The 17,892-nt window shown below is 41.9% G+C and overlaps 1 protein-coding gene across 2 annotated transcripts in view; it reads right to left on the bottom strand.

The window, feature by feature from the left end:
- ndst1b (N-deacetylase/N-sulfotransferase (heparan glucosaminyl) 1b) overlaps positions 1 to 17,892 on the bottom strand; it is an 88,636-nt gene that overhangs the window by 59,139 nt on the left and 11,605 nt on the right. The window contains exons 1-2 of one of the 2 annotated variants that reach the window (XM_047161760.2): positions 3,386 to 3,933; positions 3,023 to 3,116 (exon numbers count right to left, since the gene is read on the bottom strand). The gene's annotated coding sequence lies outside the window, so the exon portion shown is untranslated. Of the gene's footprint in view, positions 1 to 3,022; positions 3,117 to 3,385; positions 3,934 to 17,892 lie in introns of those variants that run through there. The other variant, XM_017492063.3, reaches the window with a different exon arrangement.

Raw genomic sequence — 17,892 nt, forward strand, 5'->3', positions numbered from 1 at the left:
AATTATTCATTTAAGTTTATAATTCATCTTCTATCGCAATTTCCCTCCATGAAGGGGAGAAGAAAAAGAGGTTTATGAAAGATGAAAATGCTACAAGCAGCAATACGGGAGCACAGCTCACAACTCGGTGTGGGGCAGCCGTGGGCTCGCGAAGGCCTCCACAATTATTGCCTGGGCAGCAATTATTTAAAAAGAACGTACAACAAGCCACCAGATGGGTGACAAATGAAAGCAAAAAGAAACGGTGGCTTTATGGCGACGTGGGAGGCGTTTATTATTCCTAACATGATTGCATTCAAGTCACATTAGAGCAAAAGGTCATTGCAAAGTTCTAATGGGCGTGGTTTCTTCAGGATGACTCCGCCCACACACCCAGTGCATGAGAGCTCATGGAATGGTTTGTTGAGTATTACAATAAATGTTCAAGCATATGCTATGGCCTTCATACTCACCAGAACACCTATGGAGGATTTTGGAGTGAAGTGCCCTCCTCCACCGTCAACAAAACACCAATATCACGGACTCCAGAACAGGTCCAGACAGTTGTATAATCCACGCCAAGGCATACTGAAGCTGTTCTGGCAGCCCATGATGGCTGAACACATTATTAAAACTTATTAAGACTGTTTTCCTTTTCCTTTTCCTTTAATTTGTCACCTGCATGTTTGTTTCCTGTAAATCAAATGTTTTTGGAGAGTGAAAAGAAAGCACATTTGACAAGACCAGGAAAAAGGAAATGACTCAGTAAGTGTTTCCGAATGCAAAATAACTGCACATGGTCCTTTCAATGAACATGTTTGCCAGAAAATTCATCAACAAAGCAAAAACGATCACGACACACTTTCCTCGTACACTGTGAGCCAAAGGTTTGTGGACACCTAACCATCAGATCCATATGTGCTTGTTGAACGTCCCAATCTGGATTTATTCCCCCATTGCTGTTATAATAAACGCCATTCTTCTGGGAAGGCTTTCCACTAGATTTTGGAGCGTGGCTGTGGGGATTTGTGTTCATTCAGCTACAAGAGCTTTCCTGAGGTAAGGCAATGATGTCGAGCAAGAAGGTCTGATGTGCAGTTCAGTCAGCGCTCTGTGCAGGTCAATCGAGTTTCTCCAGAAAATAAACACTCCTAGTTTAAAACTTAACTTGTACAACATAAGATCTAACAGGAACTTGTCCTGTGGATGTTCTGAAAGATTATAAGCACAATGTATGGTTCATTAAAAAAATAAAAAATAAATAAATTTAATTGCATCAGGTTGTAGCACACCCTGGAGTGTATTATTTACGTCTAACAGCACGGCTCCAAAACATTAAATGTAAATACAAATGGATAAAAATTTCAATGTGTCATCCTATAATTGATTTTTTTTTTTTTAATTGCTGCCAAACTGCTGCGGTGTAAGAGAAATAAAACACTTTGGCCTGCTGTTGATTATTTCCCTATAACAACATGTCTAGTTGGGTTGTGAACTCCCTGAATAGCATACTGAGCCGTAATTTCTCACAATATTAAATATCATATAGTAAACCCTTTTACACGTACGCCAGCAGTCACGCGTTGCAAATACTCTTTCTCCTACATGTTCTGCTCTCACTCAGTGCTTCAGTTTTGCTACTTTAAACCTCTCAGCTATAGCACTGCGAGCAGAGGCCCATTTTTCAACCCTCTCCCTGGCACACCAAAGCGACAATTCAGGTCTCTGAAAAGCCTCTTTCAGGAGATATCACACCTCGTACAGACCCTCATGCTGACACACCACTACGCAGCTCGGTGTGAAATTTAAAGCACCTGGTTACACATTTAGTTCACTGGAACGCCGTGGAGGAAAATTACATCGCTGGGGTTTTTTCCCCCGATGCATACAGAGCTGCTAAATTAGCATCACAGAACAAAGCTTAAAATCACAAATTCTTCTAACAGCATCACCACACTGAAGCGTTCACATTAATACTATTTATTACAGGAAATAAGTAGGATGTACGTTAGGCTACTAAAAGGACTTTACGTCTATATGTCTGCGGTTGGTCCTGGAAATGGCAGAAATCCGAGAGAGTAGATTAGGACACATTTAAATTCATCACTGCAGAGTATAAACACTAATAGAATGAAATGCAATTTAGAATCATGCAGATGCACATCAAGTGCTTCAGTTAATGTTCACATCGAACATCAGAACAGGAAAAACAAAATGTGATCTTGTTGAGTTGGACTGTTGGTGCGAGCTGTGCTGGTTTGACTATTTCAGAAACTGGTGATCTCTTGGGATTTTCTATCTCTAGAAGTTACACAGAACAGGGCAGTGGAGGTTCAGAAGTTAAGGTGTTGGGGTTACCTATCAGAAGGTCAGGGGATCAAGCCGCAACACAGCCAAGCTGCCATTGATGGACCCTTGAGCAAAGCCCTTGACACCATCTGTTCCAGGGGCAAAGTGCCATGGCTGACCCTGCACTCTGACCTCAACTTCCTAAGAAGTTGGGATGTTCGAACAGTAGAATTTTACTCTGCTATAACATATATGTAACAAATAAATTCTTCTTAGAATGGTGCGGAAAAAACAAAAAACAGCCAGACTGACCAGAAGTTGAAAAGAAGGCTACAGTAACGGAAACAACCACTCTTTATAACCGTGGTGAGCTGAAAAGCATCTCACAAGACGTCAAACCTTGAGGTGGGTGGGCTACAACGGCAGAAAACAACATCGGGTCCTACTCCTGTCAGAATCCAACGCTACACACGACACAGGCTCACTGAAATCGGACAGGTGAAGAAGTTGAAGAAGATACTTCTTGCTGGTCCTGTAAGTGTTAAACCACACAGCATCCCACAATACACCGTATGCGTGTCGTGATATTTAGGTCCGATGACACGGAGCAATCAGTTATTTGTTACGGTGAGTCACTGTAATAAAAAGAATCCACAATGTTCTCAGGTATCATACCTCTCAGCACTAACCCAAACCAGTAAAACTATTCGGTCACTTGGAGATTCGCCTACACATCACATTGGTTAAGACATACCTCTACGAAGTCCTTCTCCTTAGATCTCATCAGAAGTGGCTGCTCGTGAAGTTCTGGGTCTGAACTGGAGCCCTGGGAGCCTCCGCAGGCATTCCTGCAACAGAAATAAAATCACAAGGCATCGATGAAACAAGCAACGACAGGAGTACACGTACACACACACACACACACACACACACACACACACACACAAAAAGGAGAACCTGGACAGACTTCAGAAAGATTACTGCACAAGCATGAAAGATTTGTAATACACATGTATTTATGATGCATTATGCGATGCCTCGGTCTTTGTTTTAACAGCTGAAAGAGAAACCGTGTGATAAAACGACAGTACGGCGTATGAATCATGCTCACGTTTACCGAGTGAACGCTGCAGACTTGCACCTCCAAATCTCACTGAGGTCCAGGCACTACATAAACAGGAAGCGAGACATGAGGGATGGTTAATAATTCAGATCTTGTGTCTTGCTCTGATGCTCAACAGCGGCGACGACGGCGACAGGTCAATTTCTCCCTTTCTCCCTTACCCAGTGAGCGCGTCGTCTAGAAACGATTTCGGCACGGGCTTCCTTTGCCAGACATGAGAACGAGACGCTAGATCTCTAGAGGGAGGGGCGTTTATCTTGAATAAGATACATCGTAGACGGCCAAGCTACACACGAGTGAAAGGAGGGGGGAAAAGCCCAATCTGAGCTGCTGGATCAGGGCCATGGCTGGATTGGCAGATTCACCGCAGCTTCGGCGACTCTGGAGAAAAGCCAGGGCTGTTCTCACATCAAATCTGGCAGTGAGGTAAGAATCACTCACACTCACTCACATACTTGTCTTACTATCCTTGTGAGGATTTTTTACTGACAAATATTAATGCAGCCACGTCTAAGCCCAAGTCTAACTTTCACCTCAGTAAGCCCCCCTGAATTTCTCCCTGATTTGGTTTTGACCAATTCCCACCCACCCACTCGTCCATCATACAAGCAATCTTACAAGATGAAGGCCAGTACGTGCTTCCTCCGAGACAGGTGAAGCCAGCCAACCACATCCAAGTAAAGCACCATCTACCCCCTTCCGAATACGAGCTCACATGCGTCTACAATTGTCTAGAGTCTCTGTGATTGATAAGGGAGAGAGAGTATGCCATCCTATCCCACCCAGAGACCACGGCCAAATCTGCACTTGGGATTTGAATTTGTGATCTCCGGACTACACAGTGAAGGCTTTTCTGTTGCGACACTTTGGAGGGAGAGAAAATATTTTGTAAGCCAGTGGTTCTTAAAGTGGGGTACAAGGGTTTGAGAACAAAGCCTAAGCGACCGGTGGGAAATAAATAAATAAGTAAATCTATGCGGCGACCGGGAAGTTCGGAGCTGTAGATACGCAACTCTACTCAGCATATTGAAGAACGCAAGATTCAAAACCACGTACAGGGCTACAGAGAGCTGTGCCACTTTGACAACACAACTAGCGAACAGCAGCATCATATTTAACTTGTGCATCCTGTTACAGCGCTACGGTCTTGAAGCTACTCTGCACTCAGTGAGACTGTTGATACAGTGCTCTCAGTGCTTCATGATACAGTTCGGCGTTGTGTAGGTGGACCGACATTTTCCACCCCTTTTCTGAAGTTTGAATAAAAGCGTGGAGGCTTGGGCAATGGTTATTGCAGCTGCCTAAGGGTCTTATATCTTCAGCTGGCATGTGTCACAGCTTCAGAAAACAGCGAAGGTGAGCTGGGAGGACAGCCAACAATAACAGAGTCACACTTCACTGGTGCCTGTCTGAACAGCTGAGGCCATCCTTCATGCACACACGCACGCGCACACACACACACACACACACACACACACACACACACACACACACACACACACACACAGCAATGCAGCTGCTTCAGTTTGAGCGCAAAGACCAAAAGATGCAGGTCTGCTTCTAAAGAGTACGGCATCTAAGCCAAATCTCTGCTTCTTCTCCAGTTCGAAGTCTAAAAAATTATCCAAATGTAATTAAATTAAATACAACCCCCCCAAGAGAATTAGTGTTCACTAAGGTTGTGCTTAGCATTGTTAATCGTGACACTGCTGAACAGCAATTAAGGCTGGAAGAAAAGAATTAAACCTAATCCCCAGGAGAAGTCAAGATTACGATAATGCTTATGCGTAGATGCTGCATGAAACAACTAGACATGGATGATAACACTCTGAAAACGCAAAACCTTTTCTTGAGGAAAAAAAAAAAATGAGGGAAATGAGGGTGCTTGTCAAGCAATATATATATATATATATATATATATATATATATATATATATATATATATAAAAATATATTTTATATATTACATATATATAAAAAAAAAACAGACCTAACACTGCAATCACATCGTGCGTGCTTGCTCAAACCGTTATTATCGGCTCGCTTCACCCTATCACGACTTCAGATAACAGTTTAGACCATGGATAGGCAAAGTGTTTAAGCTCAGGGGGCGTTCTTAGGATGCTGGGTTGGGGGTCGCATGGTATGTATTTTCCTTTTAGATACATACCACATAACGAATAAACATACACACACACAAATACTAGTGGCTGTTTTTAGGATAACAGGTAAGCCTACTGTCTATGCAACTTAATCAACAAGTGTTTAACAAGAACATTCTAGCAGGCAGAGAGAAAAAAATCTACTGATTATAGTCATAATTCCAATATAAAAATCATACAAACATTCAACCACTCGTTCCTGAGATATCATGATAAGGATAAGGTGTTGCGTTTAACGCATCTGCTGAAAAATGTGCTTCAATTGCGTTTACACATCTAACAGTGGTATTGACTTACTGCAGGATAGAATCGACTTGTCTGGCAGACCGGATTAAACCAGCTATTGTTTGCCCATGTGTGGTTTCGAGGTTGCTGAGAACAAGGAGCTTAAATACAAAGTCAAAAGCAAAATAATCAAAGCTATTACGCCTGATCGTTTCACTAAAACGGATGCTTATTGCTCAGGCGGAATCTGAACACGCGGCGTTCGCCTGCTGTGTACGAACCAAGGCTGAAAGCGGTCTAGTCGAGCATTGACGGCTGTCTCTGAAGGGGCCTCAAAACGAGAGCTATGTTTGGGTGCAAAAGCTACAGCGCTTTCTTTACGACGGCATCAGCAAAGCATTGCCTCCAGCAAGACTTACTGTGCCTTTGCACATCAGAAAGGCATTTTAACTGACAAAAAAATGTCATGAATGGTGTCCTCGGGCTGTAATTTTAAATTCCATCCACGGTGGGCCACATTTTTCATTACCTGCTGAATGACCAGAGGACAACTCTGCAGAATAGGGACCGTGGAGAAAATGGCAGTGAGCGCCAAAATAAACGTTTTCAATTTAATACCTTTTTATTTATATTGAAACTTTTTTTTTTTTTTTGTGCTGTGGTTTGTCCTCTGTGAAACTCATCTGCAAGCATGCACATGGGAATACAGATAGATATCCAAAAGGCGTATAGTATCATCGCTAACTCATTCCTGGTGCATATAGCAATCTCGGATATCAGTGGAGGAGTAGGTCTAATGGTTTCTTCCCCCAAAGCCGGTGTGGAATGCATCTCCCAGTTGTCTGGATGAATCAGCAGCTGCAGGAGCGGGCCTGCTGCTCCATTTTAGCCCAGACAGACGCGAATACGTTTACAGGCTTTGACAATGGCTTCAGACTTTCTTCTCCATTCCCTCAGAACTCTGGGATGTAGACTGGCCCGCCGCCTCACCCAGGTGCTGAAAGCTCTTCTGGGATATGAGACCATCGACAAGCCACAGTGCCTAGCCCAAGCTTTTTTTCTTTTGCTTTAACGATGGCGCATGGAGACGCACCCAGACGGTCACTTTAGTGACTGTACACGTCAACAGGTCCTCAGCAACCCATGTGTGTTAACACTGCAGAGGATACAATAATAAAATAGGGCGGTAGTTATGGTGGTGATGTGGAAGAAACAACACTTCATGATAGTTAAAACACCCAGACCACAGACTCTCATATCCTTAATGGTCAAATAAATCCAATTCCCTTAAAAGCAAAACCAGCACGAACAGTTTAAATCATCGATATTTAGAATTTATATCCGATCTCTCAATGCTCTCCAGTTTAAGTTTTGTACATCTCGTATCCACAGTGGCATCAGATCCCTTGTTCTTGGCTGACCCGACGTGGTCGCCTGCCCATCTGCGTCAAGTTCCGAAGCATTCGGAGATGCTTTTCTGCTCACCATGGCTGTAAAGAGTGGTTATTTGAGTTACAGTGGTCTTCCAGTCTGGCCACTCTACTATGACCTAAATCATTAACAAGACGTTTCCTCTGTGCAGAACTCACCAGATGTTTTTTGGGGTCCCCCCCTTACAATTCTGTATTAAGTCATCTTAAAATCTTATTCTTTCTCAAAAGCACTTAACAAAACTGATTTTATTAAAAAATAAATAAATAAATAAATAAATAAATAAATAAAAAAAAACAACCTCTTTCAAAAATGGATGGAAAGACGAATTCTGAAAATAAAGATGAATACACATAAGCCAACAGCAACAAAGGACCTCTCGACCACAAATGAGCCAGGCATGCGAAGACGCCCTAGCATTTACACCAAGTTCACACAGATCTAACACCAGAGTTAGAAAAGTCTTCAGCTTTGAGCCATTGTTCCAGTTCGATATTTTTTGCCATCGAATTTTCACAGCACATTTGGCAAGAGTCTTCGAGGCATGCGTGTAAGCATGCATAAATTATTTTATTTTTTTAAACCCGCCTGGATGCATGTTCCTGAATTAATTAGTTTTCAGTAGCGCCGAACTCTGAGAATAGCAACTCGTCGCCCACACCGTGGCGTCCCTGCAGAAACTTTCCACCAGATCACAGCGGTGCGGTATGATTAAGAACTCAGCACTGCAGGACACTGGGGAACAGCCAAAGACCAGCACTTGACAAAGTCTCTTCTATTAGCTAATGCCTCATGGAGAAGTTATAGATACGTACTCAATGGCTGCCCTTGCAAATGAGTCATACTTATTTTTCCATGCCACATGTCCCACAGGCGTAATCTTCTAGGACCAACATTCTGTTGCTACAGGATCTGGCAATTTTGTATCTCGATATGCCATATGCACCAGACAAATCTCTTCAGAATGACTCCTGAAACAGAAATGCTCAAATATAGAGTTTTTCCCCCCATTTCCAGTGGTTGGATGTAAGCAGCAAGAACAGGATGTCTGATTCAGATTTTCAAGTAAACTCAACAAGCCCAAAACTGTTTTGCACTTTAACATGCTTGAGGTTCTATATTTGATAAAACGTTTCAGCATGTTTTCGTGCACGTCATCTTTTGTTCCACCGAGTCAGAGTGATGTGATGTCGTTGAGGAATTAGCACATGTAGATGGGTGGAGAAAATCAGTCTGTTTTTATTGCTGAACTCCTACGCAACATGCTATGTTAGCCAAAAATAATAAATAAATAAATGACATATAGCTTGTACAGTCCCCTCCAAAAGTATTGGAACTGCAAAGCCATGTTTTGTCTGCTGTTTTCCTTGGCTGACCTGTTAGATGTCTGGTTGTTAGTACACCAGTGGTTTCCTTCTTAATCAGAACATTCGGTTTATAGTTACATTTATATAGCACTTTTCTAGACACTCAAAGCGTTTTACATAGTTTTTTCCTTGGGAGGGGGCAGGAGGGGTTGGTCGGGGGGGATCTCCTCGACCACCAACAGTGTGTAGCTATTCCCAATGCCTGTGCAATGGTACTGATCAAATTTTCCCTCAGTTTCAAAATGGTTTGCTTTTCTCCCATAGACAGCTCTCTGGTTTTCATGTTGGTTTATCTTTTTCAACACAAATGCAATCTTCACAGGCAAATACCCAGGGCTCAAACCAAGAGTAGACATTCAGAGCTATCAAGTGTTTAAACAACTAATCTAACAGGGCACACCTGGGCAGCAAGAAACACGTATCAGTTACATGTTGCAATATTTTTGATTACTAGGCAAATTTGGTGAGTTCAAACAAAAGCTGCCACGTTCTAAGTTGTTTAACACATCTAGATGTAAATATCAGGAAATAAAAGCTGAAATTCTGATCTCATATTCATCGTTTGATCTCAAACCCAAACGACTCTTCAGTGTACAGCAAAAAAATGAAAAACAAAAACAAAAAAGCAGATTTGTAAATCAAGCTACCCCATGTGGGGTCACAGAACCCATAGTCTATGATATATAGCTGATGTTTGTGTGCTTGAGAAAAGAGGCTAATGCTGAACTGGGGGGGGTTTGAGAAATTAAATGTATTTAATTTCTCAAAACAGGGTAGTGTTTGTATGTATAGTCCATGTTAACCAAAAATTTTATTTACACTTGACTCTGATGTCAAGTCAACTCCAGGGTTGAAGAGACCTTTCCGTGTTTCCAAGTAAGATTTTCAAGTTGAGGTGAGGTTTTCTTTGTCGTCGTTGTCGCCGCCCCCCCGTCGGAGGTTGTAAATTCCTTTAGTCGGAACGCAGCACTCCCAGGCAACAGGAAATCCCCCGTTTAAGATTTCAGCAGAAAGTATTATAGAGAGGTAATAATGAGATCAATAATACGCCTGATTTGAATGAAAAGTTAGCCAGGAGCTAAGCAGGAATGAAGGTTCTGCTAAAGCCGGCCTTAGTGGCACTCGCATGAAGAGCTCTGAATGCCCAGCCCCTGCAGCAACCTCACTTCTAATACACTTAATCAGTTTGCTTTGCCCCGGTGCTTGCACGGCTCTCAGACTACCACGCCGGCGTTAAAGTGAGACGTGTAGGTTATAGAGCAGCATGGGAGACACACTAGAGGAGTTGCAGAGGGAAGAGGAGAGAAGAAAAAAAAAAAAAAAGAGCACTGGACTAGAACCACTTTTCATCTCGCTCTCCAGCTCAGCATGACAATTCACTGACTTGTCAGCTTTCTGGCAAAACATCGGGGGCAAGGCAGAAAAACAAGCCACTTCTTTTGCTGGCGCTCTTGACATCTGAACTTCAATCTTCCCCTGTGCCAAGGTAATCAAATGTATGTCTGTGCCAAGATCGTGCAAAAGGTCTCGACACTTGGACTGACGAGCAGGAAAAATGTAAAATAAACAAACAAACAAACAAATAAACAGGCCTCAGAAAGCAGAAAGCTTATTTTCTGGGCTCCTTGGGAATAATGATGCGCATTACACTTTATTGGGTTATTAAATATTTGAACAAGCCGCTGGAGTTCCAGTGTACTGTCCTTTCCATTTCGCTCTTCAACATCCACTTACTTTAACGACAATCAAGTCCATTGACCTTTTCCATAGTAGCGTACGATGTTTTCATTCCTCATAGCTATTGAGCTGTTTTTACACACACACACACACACACACACACACACACACACACACACACACACACACACACACACACACACACACACACAGATCACAAATCAAGGTCACTGTCTGAATAACTTTCATCATATGTAGCAGAAGCCTGCATAATGCTGAGGCAACGCGGGATAAATAATCCGAATGGAACTTAAAACAAGGATGCTCTTGACTAGGAATGTGATTGTGTGGCAAAATCACACTGCAGTGGTGGATTGGCGGTTAAGGCTTTGGGTTACTGGTCGGGGGTTCAAGCCCCAGCACTATCAATCTGCCACTGTTGGGCCCTTGAGCAAGGCCCGTAACCCTCTCTGCTCCAGGGGCACTGTATCATGGCAGACCTGGTGCTCTGACCCCAACTTCCTGACAAAAAAAAGAATTTGACTGCTGTAATGTATATGTGACCAATAAAGACTCATTATTATAATCATTGAAATAGTTTGTGTTTATTTTACAGATGCACTGATGTATCGGCCGATAAAGGCTGTTTTTCCCCCACAATCGGCCGATAGTTTAAAAACATCCGATGATCAGGGCCGATTATATCCTGTCAATAAAAAGAGGGCGGGAAAACACATCGATTTTGTAAAGATGATGTCTCTTGTGTGGCAGTTAAAAAAAAAAAAAAAAAAAAAAAGTCCCACAACCGCCCCGCCGCCGCTACTAGCGCTGCTCGTTCTGAATTAAAGGGCCAGTACACCATTGAAAGATTTAAATGAAGATGAGTTGTAAAAAGGTATATATTGCTATATATTGCACAGAAATATTTTTGTAGAGTAGTGGAATTTTCATATGCAGTTAATGTTAATGAGTTAATATCCTCAAAAAAAAAAAAAAGGTTTATATTAGGCCTATATATTACCAGTTTGATGTTCAGTGATGAAGTAGAAATGCTTTTGTTTGTGGTGATTGAATGTGACACTAACAGGAGGTTTTTTAGATTTCAGTCAATGTTAATATGAATGAATAACATTCAATAAGTTAAGACGTCTTACTTTAATCTTCAGAATTTAGTTCATGTGTTAATGTTAATTTGAGTAATGTGTTTTCTGTTTATGAGACCAGTTACTGTGAAACAACTTGTTGAAATGGAGACAATAATTTTTTTATTTGCATTTCTTTCAGAATTGTGGAATTAATTATTATTAAATTAAAAGAATTTAAAAAGGCAGAACTATCGGTTATCGGCCGATATCACTCTGAATAAATCGGTTATCGGTATCGGCTGAGAAATTTAGTATGGGTGAATCTCTAGTTTAAATATATGTTTATATACGTTATAGCCCAGAGCGCTGAATTCTCGACTCTCACTGCTCGGAAAATCCTAGAACAGCACCTCTGACAGGCTGGAACTCAAATCACAGGTTTATAATCAGCGTGCTTGTTCTAATACTTCGGCGTTTCTATAGTATCAGCTCGCTTACAGGTTCTCACTTGGCGGACAATCGGTGCTTATCGAAAGAAACGTTTCGGTCAACAAAGAAAAAAAACATGTCTCATCTTTGATAGGATAGAGCTTTCTGTAAGGAGATGTTTAGTTAACATTTATGGAACATGGAAGGAGTCTCCAGTGTAAGAAAAAGGAAGGAACAAATGTTTATAGCTGCTATAACGTAAGTGATAACTTGTCTATTAAACCTAAATAATGTAAAATGTGCTGTTCATATAATAATAATAATAATAATAATAATAATAATTTCAAAACTGCATTGTGCTGTTAAACTCTTAAAAAAAAAAAAAAAAAACAATCAAACACTCCTCCGCTGCATCATGGATTATTTTCCAGCAACAGCACACCTCATTGTTTTTGCGTCTTTACTTATACATTATAAAATGTCTCCTGCTACACCTCTGAAATACTGCATCTGCAGACAGAACAAGCAGGACAAAAGGCAGCAGCAGCTTTGGAGAGAAAACAAGCCACCATGATGCTGCCAATAAATAGCCTAAAGGCATTTCATCAGAGACCCATTTACAACGGACGACTCATTCAAACTCTAATACTGCGGCGCAAATATAAAACAAGTCTGAACAGGTCTCTGAATAAAGACTTGAGAGGCATGGAGGAGAGGGTGGAGAGACGAGCCGGGGGAACGGTGGGCTGAAATCGCTGCAGAGCTATTGTACACTCGTCAGTAAGGATGATGGTGGGGTGAAACAGGGGGCATGTATATAATGATAGGGTGTGTACTGGGTTGTGTCAAAATGTTGTTAAAATGGAATTTTCTTCCCCCTTATAGTTTTGCATCCTGGTTTCGAGAAAATAGTACGTTAATACGCTAGCGTATTAAAGCCCCATTGAGATAAAAGAGTATGCTCCTTTTTTCAGATTACAGCTTGTGGATTTTATTAAAGCGCACCTATTATGGCTTTGAAATGTGCCAAATTTTTTTTTTTAAGTCTCATACAATAGATTTACATGCATCCAAGGTCAAAAAACACTTTAATGTGATCTTAATTTAAAATTGCAGCATTACCATTTCCCCCCCAATGTCACAAATGACTCGTTCAATGATCTGTTCTAAAAGATTCATTCTAAACTCCTCCTTTCAGAGAGCATACTCTGCTCTGATTGGACAGATGTGCTAGTCTGTTGTGATTGGTCTACCGCTGTCAGTGTGTTCAAAAAGGAAACACCCACTACCATAACAAGTTTCAGCTGATGAAGATCAGAGGCGGGGCTTTTTGTTACAAACCTACGTAGGTTAGTACAGGAAGTAAGTCTGGAATAACTAACGACACGTTTAAGCTGTTCAGAATCGCTTCCTTCTTTTGGGAGTCAATAACTCCGTTTATCGTGTGCTTTGATTTTTTTAAACTTTGCAGATGTTTTTACATTCAGCTCTATGACACACTACATTAAAGGTAATATCTGAAAAACCATAATGGGTGCACTTCAACCCTGAGTTCATACTAGCAAGACACATGTTGCTTATGTCACTTGTAGTCTGTCTCTTCTGGACATGCAACGAGCACTAATGTTGTCGTTTGTGGGTGTGCACCATTCAGACAATTTTGCAATTCTGACGAGTAACATCCATAAATCCATTTTTTATACCGCTTTTCCTACACAGGGTCGCGGCCTGGCCGGGAGCCTATCCCAAGGAACTTGGGGCACAAGGCGGGGTGGCAAGTAGAGCGGAAACAAATAATTGCTAAAATTGATAATTGATTGTGAAAATCGTTGTCGATGAATCTCATCAACCTAGTTGGTCTGCGCGCGACACAGGGCATGTTTACTCATTACATTACTTCTGTTCCAAAAACACGCCCCGGAAAGTAAATACTAAAGTTGTGTCCCAAATGACGTACTATACACTTACCCTATGCACTGTGTAATCTACCGTCTAGTGTATGTATTAGAAAGGTAATATCGTCTCAAATAGAACACTAGTTTTTTACTAATCGGAAGTATAACCCACTTCTTAGTTGACGGTGCATGATGTCACACGCACGTAATGTGACACCGCTAGCTTTAGCCCAACACCCAGACTTACCGACAATGACTTTCTTCAGTTTACTGTTTGTCAACATTACCTTTTATAAAAATAATGCATAAATACTATTATATAATATAAACGTATGTATTAGTTTAAGTGTATATGCACTATTTTTACGGATGCACAAAAAGCACTGAATTAAACTACAGTCCTAAATGAATAATATATATTCCGGTGTGTTTGTACCCAATTATGAAAATAATCATTAGTTGCAGCCCTAGTGGAAACCCATTACACAATCACGCGCACATAAACACACACACTATGGACAATTTAGAAATGCCAATCAGCCTACAACAAGTCTTTGGAGGGAACCCCGAAGCACAGGGAGAACATATAAACTCCGCTGAGGCGGGATTTGAACCAGCCAGGTGTCTGTTGAATGCACTGTTCGATTCCCACATGTATCAGTTCAAGAGCCTTGTATCGAATGATATGATGCAGTGTATTGTTACACCCCTGGCATGAATGGCAGTCAATATCCCGTTACATACAATGAATTTCAGTACACATGCCTAATATTTCCAGTACCTCTTTCAGGACAAAATATGCTGGCCAGGAGTCTGAACATCAACGCTCCTGTGACTTTGAGTAAAGAGGGTGCATCTCCTGGAACCTACACGCCTGACTGAGGCATGAGAAATGCACAAAGTTGACTCACATTTCAGCCGTGAAACTCATCAGGATAGCAGCCTTCTAGGCACTGAGGCATTTTACTCGGATAGATACAGAAGACAAATTGAATTCTAACACCCTGTTCTATCAGAGAACCAATACCATTTCGCATTCGCATGATAAAATCACGTACAACTGATGGAAGTCCAGCATGCCGAGGCCAGTCTAGTGTTGGTTCATTCACCAGAAACAGGACCTACAGGTTTGTACACCTGTTCAATAGCCACATTTTAATACGGTCAAATATATAAACAACCGGTTGTTTTTCCGCCTAGCCGGAAATGTAAAAGGCAAATTTAACCCAATAGAGATCAGTCCGGCTCCTGTCTAAAAATAATGAAGACAAGCTGTGCCTCTGAAGAGCTTACAGGAAACAAGAGGAAAGAAACCTGATGACCAGATGGCATCATTTGGACAATGTGAGTAAGGATGAGGGGGTGGGGGGTGGGAGAGTGTTTGAGGGCAGCCAGGATTCAGCAGCGCCCCCGCGATGAAGACAAACAGTTATGCAGTCCCTCGCTTGGCATGCTCTTCTTGAAGATTAATTACTCTTTCCAGCACAACAGAACATGAGCTGCGGCCATGGGCGCTCTCGGGCTACGGGCCTGAACGCCCGCTAGCAGGCACCTGGGAACCAGGAAGTCAAGCAGGTGCGCTTGAAGATTAGCACGGCAGCACAGGATATAGAAAGTGCTTTGGTATGTACGGTATGTGAATATTAGTGGATATTCGTGGAAGATATTTTGTCACGGCGTATGATCGGACTGTTACCTCACTGCCGACTGAAGAAAATGCATTTCTGTCCGTTAACACCTACCTGTTCAAGTTCCATACTGCGGTGGTTCTCATGCCTTTTGTGTCCAGCTGCAAAGACATTTCTCAACCCCCTCGCTCTGGATCCGCCTACTACAGCAACCTCCGTTTCACCACAAAGAGAATACACTGAAAACACTTTGGCCTTCTAAGTTTATCATACACGACCATTAGCAAAGACACTGAACTTGGCTTTGCTGACCAGAACTAAACTAAACTAAACTAAACAACTACCTACATTAGGCTAAGCAGTGCTACACTCTGACACGCTAGTATGACGTCATTTTTTTTACTTGGCACTGCATTTCTTTTTGTTACATACGCTCATTTATTCAAGCGCTTCACATCCAACATCGTTCACATCCAACATCAAACGTCACATCATCTCAGTGACTTGGCATAGCTGTTGATGCCAGATGGGCTGGTTTTGAGTTTTTCCAGCAACTGTTGATCTCCTGGGATTTTCACACACATCAGGCCCCGTTTACACTAGTGCATTTTCACTTAAAAACAAAATTTTGGTACAGTTACGCCTGTCGTCTACTCTACTCCGGCATTTTCAACGCTCAAAAACGGAGACTTTCGGAAAGTATCAAAGACCCCGTTTTAGTTTGAAAACTCCAGGTTCGCGTTTCAGTGAAAACAGACCAAATTGAAGAAATTTGAAAACGAAGGCATGGCTGCCCACATTCACTCCCTGATTGGCTCTTCTGGATTATTGTGTATCCTTCCCTGATTCGTCAATCCCCTACCATATGACCATTACGCTACCTTAATCGTATACACAACAACACGGAGACTGAACCGCAAGCTTTGCTGGCTTGGTCGTCATTCTTAGCAGCCATTGTGCAGTTAAATTCTGTTTATTCATTTAAATTCAGTTAAATACTGCAGCTGCCTACATGCGCAAGAGGCAAGCTATGATTAGAGCAACCGGAAACAAATCTCATTTCAAGCGGTGTAAGCCCTACATGGAACGCTGGTTTGCTGTGCCTGCTGGTGACTAGCAACCAACTTCCTGTTTACACTTGTATGCGCATGACCAGTGTGCATGAATGGTCATGTGACGTGTTTTCGGTCGTGTAGCGTGGACGGAGATCGTTTCCGAAAACGCACTAGTGTAAACAGGGCCTCAGCCTCTAGAGTTTAACATAATGGGGTGGGGGGGGGGGGGGGGGGGCATCCAGCGAGCAGCAGTTCTGCACGTACAAATGTCTTGTTGAGCGAGATCAGAGGTGAACGGTTAGACTGGTTCAAGCTGACAGTAAGTCTACAGTAACTCAAATAGCCTCTCTTTACAACCATGGTAAGCAGAAAAGCATCTCAGAACACACATGTTAAAACCTGAGGTGGGTGGACTACAAAAGCAGAAGGCCACATCAGGTTCCACTCCTGTCAGCCAAGATCAGGAATCTGGACAGTTTAAGACTGGGACAAATCACGCTTTCAATGATCTCTCACTAGTGTGGGTAAAAGGGAGATTGTGTCAGAAGCCCGGGTTCTTGAGATAACATCACAGTCCTCGAGTCATGTCTAAGACCAAGAAGCAACTCTTTTAAAAATACGCTAGCAACACAATATTAGTTATTGGCTAGTTAATATTAAATTCAGAAATGATCAGTACAAGAGATGTACAGAGTGGTATCACACCACTCCACTAAGAAACTTATTATTATTCCTTACATGTTAGCTACCACTTTTTAGCCTTGTCAAAGATTTCCAGGCAAACAAATCATGGGACTGAGCAGCACGTCTGCATTTTCAAATATCTCCAAATACTATTACGTGAGGCTTAACAGATAAAGTGCAACTGAGAAAAGTCTTTAACATAGCCTTCAGCAGGGTGCTAAGTGCTTTACCAGACACGCAAACCATCATCAACATCTAACATATCGGATGTCGATTCTTGATTTCTCAGAAGAAACTATGTTCATGAGCAACTGTAGCGCTAACGGTAAACTCCTTCAAAGCATGCAAAAAGGATCTCCATTTTTGCATGATCTTTTACATGAGGGGAAGAAAAATAAATAAATTAAAATAAAAACACACTAAAAGCCATTAATGAAGAAATCTGTGCGGTGTGTGTTAAACCTCTGGGAAGGTTTTGATGTAAAAGCAATTGTTCTGCAAATCAGAGCCCGTTCCGTTCATTACTCTGCATGAGTGAGACTTCAGATCTCCGCATGTCGGAAAGGCCCTGCTCATACAAAAGATGCTTTTAATTACTGATGAGCAATTAAAATCATGTCAGCATTCTGCCACAACTAATCAAGAAACATTAATTAGAGAAGAAAACACTACATTATGCGATGGGCCAACGCAGTTTTTTTTTTAATTAAGCAGAAGGAAGAAAGAAAAAAAAAAAAAAGGCAAGAACGTGCTCACCTGCCTACACTGGAAGAGACCTGATGGCGATGATCTCACATCAAACTGATTTTAAAAATGGGGGCAGAGCAGACAACGTGAAGGCTTATCACAGCTTCGTGGATGGA

The sequence above is a fragment of the Ictalurus punctatus genome, chromosome 18, assembly GCF_001660625.3.
Source record: "Ictalurus punctatus breed USDA103 chromosome 18, Coco_2.0, whole genome shotgun sequence".
In the NCBI taxonomy this organism is placed as follows: domain Eukaryota; kingdom Metazoa; phylum Chordata; class Actinopteri; order Siluriformes; family Ictaluridae; genus Ictalurus; species Ictalurus punctatus.